This window comes from Tachypleus tridentatus, chromosome 9 (assembly GCF_004210375.1).
Source record: "Tachypleus tridentatus isolate NWPU-2018 chromosome 9, ASM421037v1, whole genome shotgun sequence".
Classification (NCBI taxonomy): domain Eukaryota; kingdom Metazoa; phylum Arthropoda; class Merostomata; order Xiphosura; family Limulidae; genus Tachypleus; species Tachypleus tridentatus.
In genome coordinates this window covers 31,161,959-31,176,347 of record NC_134833.1, presented here as the reverse complement: position 1 = coordinate 31,176,347, position 14,389 = coordinate 31,161,959, and the positions used below count along the sequence as shown (strand labels likewise).

The window sequence follows — 14,389 nt, the reverse complement described above, 5'->3', positions numbered from 1 at the left end:
ATCCCACTATTTGTTGGTAAAAGAGTAGCCCAAGAGTTGGCAATGGGTGGTGATGACTAGCTGCCTTCCCTCTAGTCTTACACTGCTAAATTAGGGACATCTAACGTAGATAGCCCTCGTGCAGCTTTGCGCGAAATTCAAAAATAAACAAACAAACAATTTACCTCATTTGAGCCCGGCTTGGCCAGGAGTTCAGGGGGTAATCGACTCGTAATCCGAGGGTCGCAGGTTCGAATTCCCATCACACCAAATGTGCTCGCCTTTTCAGTCGCAATCCCACTATTCATTATTAAAAATATTAACTCAACAGGTGGCGGTGGGTTGTGATGACTAGCTTCCTTTCCTCTAGTTTTACACTGCTAAATTAGTGACGAATAATCCAAATAGCTCTCGTGTAGCGTTGTGGGAAATTCAAAACCAAATCAACTATCTCGTACATTCAGGTCTGCCTCATACAATTCACGGATGTATCTTGGATTTGTTTAATATTGCCATTAGTATAATAAGTTGGGTTTTTTTTATGCTAATATTTCATGTAAAAGCTGTGTTTGGTGATGTACTTCACATCTGTAACATCCAAGGAAAATAAAATGTTGGAACTGCTCACTTAATTTTGTACTTCTAAAGTGAATCGATCTACATATTTTGTACTCACTCGTTATAACTATTTTGTAAATATTACAAAATTTAAACTGCCACTGCAGTGAAGATCAGTTGACTTTATATCTACTTCAATCACGTTGAATTTCGTCATGAATATATCGTTTGTTGTTGTTGTTTTTTAATTTCGCGTAAAGCAACAAGAGGGCTATCAACGCTAGCCGTCCCTAATTTAGCAGTGTAAGGCTGGAGGGAAGGTAGCTAGTCATCACTAACCACCGCCAACTCTTGAGCTAATATTTTACCAACGATTACTGGGATTGACCGTCACATTATATCACCCCCACGGCTGAAAAGGCGAGCATGTTTAGTGTGATGGGGATTCGAACTCGCAACCCTCAGGTTACGAGTCGAGTGCCTTAACCATCTGGCCAGCCGGCGCCCGAATATATTAAAAACGTTTTATGAATGAAGGGAAGACAGGTAAACACGGATTATGAAAATATTTTCATAAACTTTATCAGGTAAGAACGTTATTTAATTAAAAAATTATAATATTTAACTAAAATCCAATGAAAATGCTATATTAATTTAATATCTAAAGGATTTAAGAATAATTCAGAGAAGCAAAGTTCATTATGAACGTACGCACTGATATCCTACGTCTTCATAACAGACCTTGAGCCACATATTTACGACTAGTTGTCTTCTATTACACTGCTAAATTAGGGGCAGCTAGTACATATAGCTCTCATGTAGCTTTGAGCAAAATTCAAAAAATAACAAACACATGCTAGCGGGGCACATCTGCAAAAAAATAAACTAAATTTGTACCAAACTAAACGGAAACAGTGGTTATGTATAATCAATAATAAAGATCTGTGCTTAACTGTATTATAAAAACTCACCATTCAAGGCATATTTATAACCAACTCGTCACCTGTTTACGAAGTGGAAGCCAAACTGTTAGCAGTATCCAATATACTAGCGCGAAACTTTAAACATACACGAACCCATTATAAGGTTTCTTAGCAATGTTTCGTAATATAAAAGGTTAAAATAAACAATATCTTTTTAGTAGCCCCTAATAATTATTTAAAACTTATGCCTTTCACGACAGATAAAAAATATATAAGTTATGGGAAGTTTATTATTGTTATGAGAATTGGACATAAAAATATTAACTTTGTTTATTGTCATTTCAGTTTCCTTTTATTTATATTCTTAAGATTATATAAAACAAGCAAAATTAATTTTATCTGTATCCATGACGCCTACCCAATCGATGTTGAAGCTTAAAACAGATTAAAGTAAAAGGAAATTAATAAAGCAATTCCTTTGTTTTGCTTGTTTCTGTTTCGATTAAGAGAGAAAATCACATTGAGTAATATGTACTTAATGGGCACCAATCACCGCAGGCGTCTTTGTAACTGAAATATTAGGTTTAAGAGGATGATTTCCGGTTCTCAAATGACAAAAATGTTAGACCGCTAAGTAGTCCTCATGACTGGTTATCATTCTGATGGAATATTTCCTTTAACGGAGGATTGCGGGTGTCTTTCAAACTAAAGACTGAGGTCTTGGCAATATGGCCGGATTTTTCCTTTGAGAAATAAGACACGAGTTTCACGACCACTTTACCGAACCGTATTGAAGTGTTTGAAAACAGATTAGATCAAGCTTATTCTGAAAGTGCTTGACTAAGAAAGTGTGGAGATGGAAGTTTAAGAGTTTAATGGATAATCATCTCCTTCGATAACAGTCATTTTGGATGAAAGAGTTTAAGAAGCTGTTCAAGTGGTTGTAAAAGAGAAACAGACAATGACGCAGGCCTGTATTTGGTTTAACTCTGTGACGTCACAAACATGTCATGAAGTTAGAGGAGTACTACATAAACCATCTGTAAACGTATAGATCACGCATATCCAGCAGAAGATGCTCATGTTTCTCTTCAAATACAGCAAGCATTAAAATGCTTAGTAGTTTTTGTTATTTATATCAAATGCCCATTTCCAAATTTTTACCTATTTTAATCACTTACGCTACTATACAGTAGTGCACTGTCTGTAAGTTCGCAGACATTGCAGTTTGTAATGTCCTGACGTAAAACGTGCACATGCCATGAATCATGAGAGAAATTATGTATACTGTAAACTACAACACATATAAGCTTCAAAATCAAGAAACAAAAATATCTCTTACTTTTCCTTTTCGCTTTATATACTCTTGAAACGTAACACTTTTGGGGACCCTGCGCAAGTACATCTAGTTTTTTACCGGAAGCTAAAATTATACAATAATAGGGTTCGACCACTCCATAAAATCTTCAGTAGGGCCCGGCATGGCCAAGCGCATTAAGGCGTGCGACTCGTAATCTGAGGGTCGCGGGTTCGCATCCCCGTCGCGTCAAACATGCTCGCCCTTTCAGCCGTGGGGGCGTTATAATGTGACAGTCAGTCCCACTACTCGTTGATAAAAGAGTACCCCAAGAGTTGGCGGTGGGTGATGATGACTAGCTGCATTCCCTCTAGTCTTACACTGCTAAATTAGGGACGGCTAGCACAAATAGCCCTCGAGTAGCTTTGTGCGAAATTCAAAAACAAACAAACAAAATCTTCAGTAAAAAATGACCATTCGGTGACTTGTAAACTATTTTATGTTAAATGAGCGGTCACTTAGTGATTTGTAATCTATTTGTCTGTGTCAGTTCAGGTAACTTTGATTAACAATATAAACTTTAAGAAGTATTTGATGAACACGAAAAAAGAGGAGGGGTGATTATAGTCGATGAAAAATCTTTTTTTCCATGTTATTCTCACATTGAAGGAAATTAATTTATTTCAGTCCAGTTGGGAAAAAATATTTTAAAAGTGATGGATAAATGCTGCATCGATTTTATTTACACAAAAACTATATTTTTGTTTTTGCTTGAACACAGTTATTTGTATGTCGATTTCTGTTGAAATTATACAAGATAACCAGGTAAAATATGCTAATGTTTACGCTTTAAACTTTGAACGAAACTAAACATACAAGTATGTGACACAAACTACAGCAGCATACAAGATAAAACAAACGCACCAGAGTACTTGTGTCAAATAACAGCTGTAGTAACGCTGATAATTTGTTTGTATGATACAAAATGAACGTAGTGACGCTGAAAACATTGTACTATTCACAATAGCTGTAGAACTCTAAAAACAATGTATTATACAGAATAGTTGTAGTAATGCTGGTAATATTGTTTATATTTTACAGAATAGCTCTAGTAACGTTAATAATATTGTTTGTATTATACAGAATAGCTGTGAAAGAACGTGGCAGTATCTGTTGTAGAGGTTAAATATAAAGGAATGTAGCAGTATCTGTTGTAGAGGTTAAATATAAAGGAATGTAGCAGTATCTGTTTTAGAGGTTAAATATAAAGGAAAGTAGCAGTATCTGTTGTTAAGAAAGTAGCATTATTTGTAATATAAATCGGGCTGGAAGCTGGATTAGTCTTTATCGAATAAAAACCTGAAAAAAAAATTAATCAGTGTGGTATTTACTATTCGTGTTGATTAATTTCTTATTCGTTTCAGTGAGTAACAATATAATAGGCTTGCGTTCCTCTAGTAAGAAGAACATGAGTTGTCCAATCTTTCTCGCGGTTTTGCAAGAGTTAGATAATATACTCTTCAAAAAAAGAAACGCAAAAGGCAAAATATGAGACACATTGGTAACAAGTTTATTCCGGGTAGTTCTGTATGACATGTGTGAAACTTTGCACATTCACTGCTGAACATCCAAAGTCTGCAAAGGCGAAGTCCACGCTCACTAGGTGAAGTTTAACATCACTCAACGTCAATAACGAGTATGCTCCCCGTGAGCATCAATAACTGCTTGGCATCTCCTGCCCATGGAAGCGATGAGATGACGAATCACATCCTGTGGAATGGCTGTTCACTCAGCCTGCAAAGCTGCTGCAAGCTGAGGTAGAGTCTGCGGTTGAGGTTGTCGCCGTCGCTGACGTCAGTCCAACTCGTCCCAAAGATGTTCGATGGGGTTTAAATCTGGTGATCTGGAGGGCCAGGGAAGAACGTTGATGTTGTGGTGTCTCAAGAAGACAGTGGTGAGTCGGGCTGTGTGAGGACGGACGTTGTCATGTTGAAAAACGTTGTTGACGTTCACCATGATGGGTTGCACATGGGGCCTAAGAATCTAATAGACGGTTGCGTACGGTCTGATCGGAAATCCTACGCAGCCCTGGTATGGTTGAGACAGTAGATGTCGCAGTGGTGGTCCTATCCCGAAGGTGACGTAACCGGATGTAGCGATCTTGTGCGGGCGTGGTCACACGAGGTCTGCCAGATCGTGGACGGTCACGAGTTGATCCATGTTGACGATTCCATAGCCTTGTGATGGTGCTTGGGTGGACATTTACAGCTCTGGCAACATCTGATCGAGATTCGCCTGCTTCCAAGCGACCAATGGCGTTGTTGCGTTGTGCTTCAGTCAGTCTTGGCGTAACTGTATTGCGTGTCGGTGGTTTAACAATGAGCTATGGAAACCGAGAACCCGTCACTTTTATAGGGATTTTACAGATGTTGCACTTGCAGAACATGCAGATCTCTCAAACAAATTTATTGGACACGCATGCGTTTTGGCGAAAAATCCGATGTTTTCCTCCGTTTTCAAAGTGCACAACTTTTATTGTCATTTTGGTCTCACAATCAGTGCCTTAACACGTGTAACATCACATACTCTGAGCTTGTAACGTTATTACATATATTTCTCTTTAAAATAACAAAAATATCCCTTTTGCGTTTCTTTTTTTGAAGAGTATATATCTATATGTATATATAGACCAGTAGCTGCTTAGGGTTGATCTATATATGTATGTATGTATATATAGATCAATATCTGCTTAGGGTTAATCTGTATATATATATAAATAGATTAGTATCTGCTTAGGGTTAATATGTATATATGTATATATATATGTATATATACATTAGTATCTGCTTAGGGTTAATCTGATTTTCCAAGAACGTTGTTTCCTGAGTCTCCATCGTTATTGTACACAATTTGGGGCATGGTTATGTCATTGCTTACATCGAAATTTTCATAATTTCATAACAAGCTTCTTCGAAGGACGGTGAGGGCAGTCTCAGACCAAATCTTAAGAGAATTTAACGGGATATTTAGAACATGCGGACTTCAGCCTCCGAGACCACGTTTAACCAAAGAAATAGGCAAACAACAAAGTGACTTCGTAAATACATGAGTCATTAGGGTTAGCATTAACGCAGCTTTCATTCATCGTGTCTTGTAGAAAGAGTGAGTGCAAGATTGAGTTTTGTGTCCCAAGACTGAGAGTAAGTAATAGCTCATCTTTAGGCCTAACATGGAGTTTACGTTTTTCCACATTCTTCTTAATTTGTGGATTTAGGGTGTAAAATTATTGTTCAGACCAAATGATGAATTTTACAATGAAAGAAAAACCTCTTGGACACTGACTTACGCTATTTTTACACGCCTAATGGTTGCTATGGCTTTGCATATTTTTTGGGTTTAAACCATAACTTTTATCAAAGTTCATCTTTGCTTTATTGTAAGATTTGTAAAGTCTAAATTTCACATTCAGTGAGAAGTCTCAGTTTAAAATCTTGACGGAAGGTTGTTTACACTTTCTATGTCGTGTTGGAAAGTGTTCATTACTTTTTGTCACTAATCTTGAACTTCCCCAGTCCTTTACAAATGTCCAATGTCATTAAAAACGTCACATGCAATATATTATTCGCATATTTATTTGTGAATAACTATTTCTACACTATTTGGTCTGGTTTGACAGGTGGTTAGGACATTCAACTCGCAATCTGAGAGCCACAGGTTCGAATCCCCATCACACCAAACTTACTCGCCTTTTCAGTCCTGGGGACGTTATAATGGTCGGTCAACCCCACTATTCGTTGGTAAAAGAGTAGCTCAAAAGTTGGCGGTGGGTGATGATGACTAGCTACCTTCTCTCTAGTCTTGTGTTGTTTTTTTTACAGCAAAGCCACCTCGGGCCATCTGCTGAGCCCACCGAAGGGAATCGAACCCCTGATTTTAGTATTGTAAATCTGTAGACTTACCGCTGTACTAGCGGGAGGGAGGCTCTCTAGTCTTACATTGTCTAAATAAGGACCACGCAAATAGCCATTGTGTATATTTGCGCGAAATTCAAAAACAAGCAAACAATCTACTTTTTGTTTTGTGTTTCTTTACTAAGACAAGACCCATGTGGATTATCTTGGGCACAGTTAACTGGGATGTAACTTGTTAACAATTACTTTCTGGGTAGAATGGAAGGTGAAAGGATGTTTGTTTTGAGTTTCGCGCAAAGCTACTCGAGGGCTATCTGCGCTAGCCGTTCCTAATTTAGCAGTGTAAGACTTGAGGGAAGGCAGCTAGTCATCACCACCCACCGCCAACTCTTGGGCCATTCTTTGACCAACGAATAGTGGGATTGACCGTCACATTATAACGCCCCCACGGCTGAAAGGGCGAGCATGTTTGGTGCGACCGGGATTCGAACCCGCATCCCTCGGATTACGAGTCGAACGTCTTAACCCACTTGGCCATGTTGGACCAGGTGAAAGGAATTCCTGGACGTACAGTCTGCAATTTTACACAACGATACTGGCAGTCTCGTGTTCATGTTGTTTTAAACCTCCATACTGGTGAGTTGGATGACTTTTTTTAAAGATATTCCCTGTGTTAAATACAATCAATCGTCTTTAAAAGTGGTGAGAACATCTCGCCTGTCTCTTTGTTATTTCGCTTTGCGAATGTTTTAATCTGCGGTGATATAATGATATACTTATATATATATATATATATATATAAATAAAATGACATACTTCGTCGTATGATATCGTTTTTAAAAAGTTCAAGCAATTCTTTGATTTTCGTGATTACAGTTTCGTGAGGTTTATCTGAGGAGAGGTGAGTTTTCATTTGAGCTTCATGTTTAAAAATAAAATGCATTTTTAGAATGCACAGCATATATTTTTTTTTTTTCATTTTGTATAGGATATTCGCGCAAAGTTATAGAATGAGTTATCTGCGCATAGTCATTCCTACTTTAGAAATGATAGATCAGGGAATGTGTAACTAGTCAACAGTACTCGTCGCCAACACTTGGGCGATTCTGATCTGACTGAAAAGTAGGATTTGACCGTCACTCCTATAGCGCAGCCACAGCCTCAGAGTGCGGAGCCTGTTTCTTTCGGCAACAGGATGGAAACAGTAAAACTTCGGATACAAGGTTCGAACACGTTTACCACCTGACCACCCTCGGAATTTCTGCAACGTACGCTAGTGAGTTCAAACTTGTGAAATACGCACGATGAAAATAAAGTTTTGAAATCTGGTAAATAATTACACCAACCAAATAACTATTAATGACTTAGAGACAAATACCACATCATTAACAGCAAGAAGTTCTGAACTAAAATTAATATAATGGCATATTAATAACTGCTTTGAATGTTAACTTTCCACAGTCTTTACTGATGATTCATGGGCGTTCGTAAACGTTCCAGTGAATGGGTGAATGAAAGTTTTGCATGCCTTGAGGCGCAATTTTCCCAGACTGTAATCAAACCATGAACTCACAACAGCATCATATTAATTTGTCAGAACTTATTATTAACTTCATTGAAGCAGAGAAACGGATAGGACCTCCTCTTCTGACAGCTCAATGGTTGGTTGATCAGGGATTAATTTCATTGACATGTGATCACTGGAGAGGCTAATAAGTTTAATGATGTGGAATTGAAAGAGTACCTGGTTTAGTTTCCAGCTTGTAATAGGATTTAAACTCGATGATTTTTTTCTAAAAAAATATAAAAGAAAAATGCGTAGAAAATGTATAAACCTCTTCCCAGAAAATCCGTTTCGTCAAACTAGTCAACAAATTTCTTGAAATATCTCATTTAGGTTTGTATGGAAAATATTATTTATTATGTGAATAACCATGTGTATCTGTAAAACCAGAATTCGAACTTGTTTTCTCTCGTCAGTTTCAGTGTTCAGTAATTTATAATTACGTGCATTGTCTCATGTGTTTAAATAACAGTTTGCTTAAGCTGCTAAAACGTGACAGATAAATTCATTAAAAAACATAGACTATGATTTAGATGGTTTATCTCCTTATTTCATTGCGATTGTTTCAACTACTTTCTTATATGAATTTCTCCAGTCACGGGGTTTGCTTTGTTTGTTCGTATTATAGTTTTCTCAGAAAAGTTTACCTGCGCATAACTTGTACATAATTTTTAGCTGAGATACGGGAAGCAACTTGTTAACAAATTGTACAATGTTTGTCACATAGGATAAGCGAATTAATATTGTGTGATTAGATACAGCAGAGTGTCCCTGTGACTGGAGGGGTTAGGGCGCTCGATCGCAATCTGAGGGTTGCGAATTAGAATTCCTGTCCCACCAAACATGCTCACCCTTTCAGCCGTGGAGGCGATATAATGTATCGGTCAATCCCACTATTCGTTGATAAAAAAGTAGCTCAAGAGTTGGTGCTGGGTCTTTTAAATTAGGGACGGCTACTGCAGATAGTTCTCGTGTAGCATTCCGTTAGATTCAAACAAACCAAGTTGGAAATTTTCATATTAGGAAGTGGCTTAACTAAATGTGATAAAATAATTAGACTTATTCTGGTGGACCGACCAAAAACTGGGATTAAACAGATGAGCAATCGGACAAACAGTTTGCGATTGGCAGCCGTTTAAATTTTTATCAAACAAAGCCAGCACCGAAAAAAAATGCCGCCGGTATCACTAGTAAACTTTGTTTATTACTCCTTGTCATGTTTGAAATGTGATGCGCGCGCATGAATGCTGTTCCACCATCTTTGTTATGCCAGAATAAACGTTTGTTAAGTTACTTCACTCCTATGTATGATTTCTCTTCTTTTTAATTACTGCATTAACGTTTAATACTGTGATAAACAATATAATTAGTTAGTTAGCTTACCTGATAAAGGTATTTTTTTTATTTCTAGCTAAAAGAAAGCTACTTTTCCAGATATTATCACGCGCTGCTAGAAACGTCACAAACGTGAATTTATACTAATCACTCCAAAACTTTCTACAAAAGATGAATTTAATTGGTTTCTGTTAATCGAAGTATTAAAGCGTAGCAAATATCATATTTTATTCCTAGAAGAAGAAAAACGAAGTTAACCGTGGTTAAGACATTTAGTTATTGCCTTGTTTGTTTGTCTGTTTAATTTCGCGCAAAGCTATTCGAGGCCCATCTGTGCTAATTATCCCTAATTTTTGAAGAAACAGGCTAGAGGAAGTTAACATCATCCACGCTGTCAACTCTTTTAACAACGAACAGTGGGATTGACTATCACATTATAATGCCCCCAAGACTGAAAAGGCTAGCATGTTTGGTGCGACGGGGAGTCAAACTTGCGACTCTCATATTACGAGTCAAGCGCTCTAACTCCCAGTCACAGAGACACTCTGCTGTATATATATATATAATCATACAGTATTAATTCGTTTATCCTCTCTCATTAAAAAAATTACCACAAGGTGGTATTAATAAAATATTGCAAAAGGTGGAAAACATTGAAAGAGTAAGGAATCAATGAAAAGAAAAAACAACTAGAGAGTACTTTTCAAGCAACATAAGTCAAGTATGTGTGTTTGTGTGCCCTTTGGGAGGAGTATTAGATGAGATTATAGTAATTATTAATTACTTATTGTAAACACAGGGTAAAAAGTCATATGAACAGACCTTAAAATCCTCCAGCTTGTCTTACAATCACTTTCATTACCTGAAAGAAAACAGAGAATTATTGGGTATTACCATAATAACATATCACAATTACCTTTTCTATTGTAGAATTCTACAAGTCCCTGTTTTCTATTCATTTTAAAGCTGAACATTTTACCCTAATAACCTGCAAGAAAGAAAGTGTCCAATCATGTGTGCGTTTTCGTAGATGTTAAAAAAAATTATGACTGAAAAAATAAAACACTTTGGGGACATCAGAGCAGGAAAGCAGAGGCTTGAGCTCACCAGACATCCATCCCTCTGGGCACGTCACTGTTAAAAGGATCACATGATGAAACATAAGTCTGGAACTATTTCCTACACATATATATCTTACACACGCTGAGTTGTAAACGTTATTCTCAATAAGAAATTTCCGATACAGAACTGTCAGGTTTAGTTGCTACTTTTTACATCTAAATTCCCTAAAGGTGTAGTAAGTGTACTCGGCATAACCTTAGAACCATGATTTCAAAATACGATTTCAAATGTTCCACTTTTATTGGTTTTCCACGCTCTGTCATTCTAAGACATACTAAGAAATATCAGGAGAGATAATTAGACATGACATTTTCTTTGATTGATTCTTTTTATTATTGTTGTAATCTTTAGTTTCGAGAGCTAGTCTGACTTAATGTATCTAGTACAGTGTTTTTCCTACTTCAAAAAGCGCTCTCTAGTGATCAGCAGCTACGTTGGTGAGACACAAAAAACCCCAAAAACATCTTTATATGTCTATGTTTTTCTCTTAAAGATACCAAGTGCATGAGGAGTGGATGGTATTTTCATGTGAAATTGACTTCCCGAAGAGTTTAATAACTTCGTTGAGATATATGCTGTGAAATACTTTTTATCTTTTTATCAGCTGGATTTGTAAGAAAGAAATAAACTGAGTATAAGTATGCAATATTTATTCAAAACGAACAAATGAAAATATATGTTTTACATGTGACACATGGAGAGGTATCTCTGAAAATACTTTAATTATTTAATTTCTAATTTCAGACTATATCTCCCGTGATCGTGTTATAGACCCAATAAGGTTTACATGAGCTACTTAAAGTGAATGGTTATTCCCAATGAAACATAACAAAGGTCATTACCACAAAACGTCACCCGACTACCAGTAGAAACTATATCTGTATACGATAAGGCCAAAGGTGCTATTTCAGATAGGTGAGTGACACAGAACAATAAGTAACTAGAGCAATGGCATTTTAACGAATTTCTTGATCAACATGTTATGTTAAAACCACACATACCTGTACAGCTCACAAACTTTGATATTCTTATGCTAATACAAACACAAGTGTAAAATTTTAAAATTACTAGTATATTGTAAAGTTCCATAACATTGTACTTTGATTAGGCTGATGTGCTGGTCAAAATGTTTGAAAATGTTAAAGTTGTGCATACCTGTTGGTGAGATAATTCAATATCTTTGTTTCATTTTATCTTTCGTCCTGCACAAAACGAAACTGTTCGAGAAGATAGAATTATGATTTTTAGAGTGGTTGACATTTCTGCCAAGATAGAACAGTGGTAGGTTTATGGACTTACAATGCTAAACTTCTCGGAGTCGATTTCCCACGGTGGACACGGTATATTACCTAATGTGATTTTACTTTAAAACAGCCAACCAGCTGTAAACATCTACCTTCCACGTAATTACTATAGTGTTTCTAAATAGCATATTTTATTTATAAAACTTTATTTTAGGATAGGGATTTTAGGGTTAAAAGGTCAAAGCCATCATCAACACATCAAACCAAACAAAAAATTAATCGTCGGAGCATTACACATTCTACTGTTAGAAGTGTTTGCAGCCACCCCAGGAATATACGTGGTCTTACAAAAACATAAGCCTAACAGTTGACAACAACTTATCTACGAGAACTTGAACTTTTTCAGAAAGGTGCCTTTTGTTATGAAAATTATAATGTCAGTGTTTTCAGAGCTCTCTCTGAAGAAAATAATATGCATAAGAATGTAATATGGAGAGAGCAACACATGGTCTGATGTTGAAATTATATTTATCACGATAATGAATCGACAAAACGTGAATATTAGTAGTTAAAGTGACTGTCCACGTCCACCTCGCTTTACTGTAGAAACAAAAATTAGATGCATGGATATTAACAAGTTAACTAAGAAGACACATACAAACTTAATAAGAAACCTTCTTGAAAAAGATAAAAGACAAAAATACTCCACGAAGTTAAAGTTGGCCTCACCGATGCTTCCAAAGATGATCCCAGTGGCTAACGTTTGGCTTGGATTTCTGTCTCCTTATTCTGTACTCTTTGTTTTTGTTTGTTTTTTAAATTTCGCGCAAAGTTACACAAGGGCTATCTGCGCTAGCCGTCCCTAACTTAGCAAAGACTAGGGAGAAGGTAGCTAGTCATCACCACCCACCGCCAACTTTTGGGCTACTCTTTTACCAACGAATAGTGGCATTGAACGTCACTTTATTTTTCATATCTAACCATCAACACATCTTCCTTTTTTTACTATTGTTGGATATAATATTCCAACTTTTGTTACTCAGTCGTATCAAGCCATTTCAGCTGTAAAACTACAGTTTGTTGTTTTTTAATTTTGCGCTAAGCTATACGAGGGCTATCTGTGTTAGCCGTCCCTAATTAAGCAGTGTAAGGCAAGAAGGAAAGCAGCTAGTCATAACTATTCACTGTCAACTCGGCCGTCACATAATAAAGCCCCCACGGCTGAAAGGGCGAGCATGTTTGGTGTGACGAAGATTCAAACCCGCGACCCTCAACCGTAAAACTAGAGACAATCAACTTCCTTTAAGGCTTCCAAAACGTTTTCTTGTTTCACTTAGGGGTTGAATTTTGGCCCTGAGTTTAGCTAATTCTTGTTTCTCGATATACGGTTAACCATTTATTGTTTCTTGGACCTAGTTGGCTTTGAAGACTCATCGGTAATTTTATCATGAAAAATAATGATTTAAACAGAATAAAACAAAACTGCTCTTTAAACAAATTATTTGGCTGTCTCTAACACTCCAATCCACCTTATTCACCAACCAATAATGACAGGATATGATGCTCACAGATTCTGGCTATTACAGTTTATGATTATAAATATTAAATAGTGCCACAGTGAAATAGCAGAATGTCTCCGGACTCCCACCGCTAGAAACCTAGTTTTAATGTCTGTGGTGGGCAGAGCAGAAATCGGCTATTGTGTAGCTTTGCGATTAATTACAAATAAACGATTAAATGACAGATCATTATTATACTATAATGAACCATTGCTTGTATGATATTGGAAAAATGTTTTTATTACGCAATGTGCAATCCCCAATTCCGAGAGTTTTTTTTCTTGTGTGCATGTAGATTTGCAATAGGGGTCACGTTTTTTCCGTTTTGCCTCCGTTTCTCGTCACGGAGAACTCTAATTTTCTCTATTATCAGGGTGCAGATATGACACATGTGGATCTAATGCAATGGCGCCACGGTAATCGGCTTATCACTATAATTCTCCAGGTAGACAACTGGTGTGCCTTTTTTATTTTTACCACTTCTTATTAATATGTGTATTCTAAAACTAATATATAAAAATGTATAAAAATATTTAAATCTCGTGTATTGATAAGTTACATGGATCATAGCAGTTAATTAATGGTGTTCTTATGCATTTCTTAAATAATAATCACACACTATGCATTTTAGTTTACTTGTGCACTGATTTATACCATTACGTAATATTAGTCAATTTGTTACACAGGTTTGGGTTCAATAATTCATAAGTTATTTTTCAGTTCTGTTTTAAATATTAGCTTACTATCGAGCATGGCCCAGCATGGCCTAGCGCGTAAGGCGTGCGACTCGTAATCCGAGGGTCGCGGGTTCGCGCCCTCGTCGCGCTAAACATGCTCGCCCTCCCAGCCGTGGGGGTGTATAATGTGACGGTCAATCATTCGTTGGTAAAGAGTAGC

The 14,389-nt window shown here is 36.8% G+C and overlaps 1 protein-coding gene across 2 annotated transcripts in view; it reads left to right on the top strand.

Moving 5' to 3' along the window:
• The window catches only part of LOC143224978 (uncharacterized), an 89,077-nt gene that overhangs the window by 60,035 nt on the left and 14,653 nt on the right, over positions 1–14,389 (top strand). Inside the window, exon 1 of one of the 2 annotated variants that reach the window (XM_076453549.1) lies at positions 11,466–11,604. The exons of the other annotated variant lie outside the window; for it this stretch is intronic. The gene's annotated coding sequence lies outside the window, so the exon portion shown is untranslated. Of the gene's footprint in view, positions 1–11,465; positions 11,605–14,389 lie in introns of those variants that run through there. 2 annotated transcript variants of the gene reach the window in all.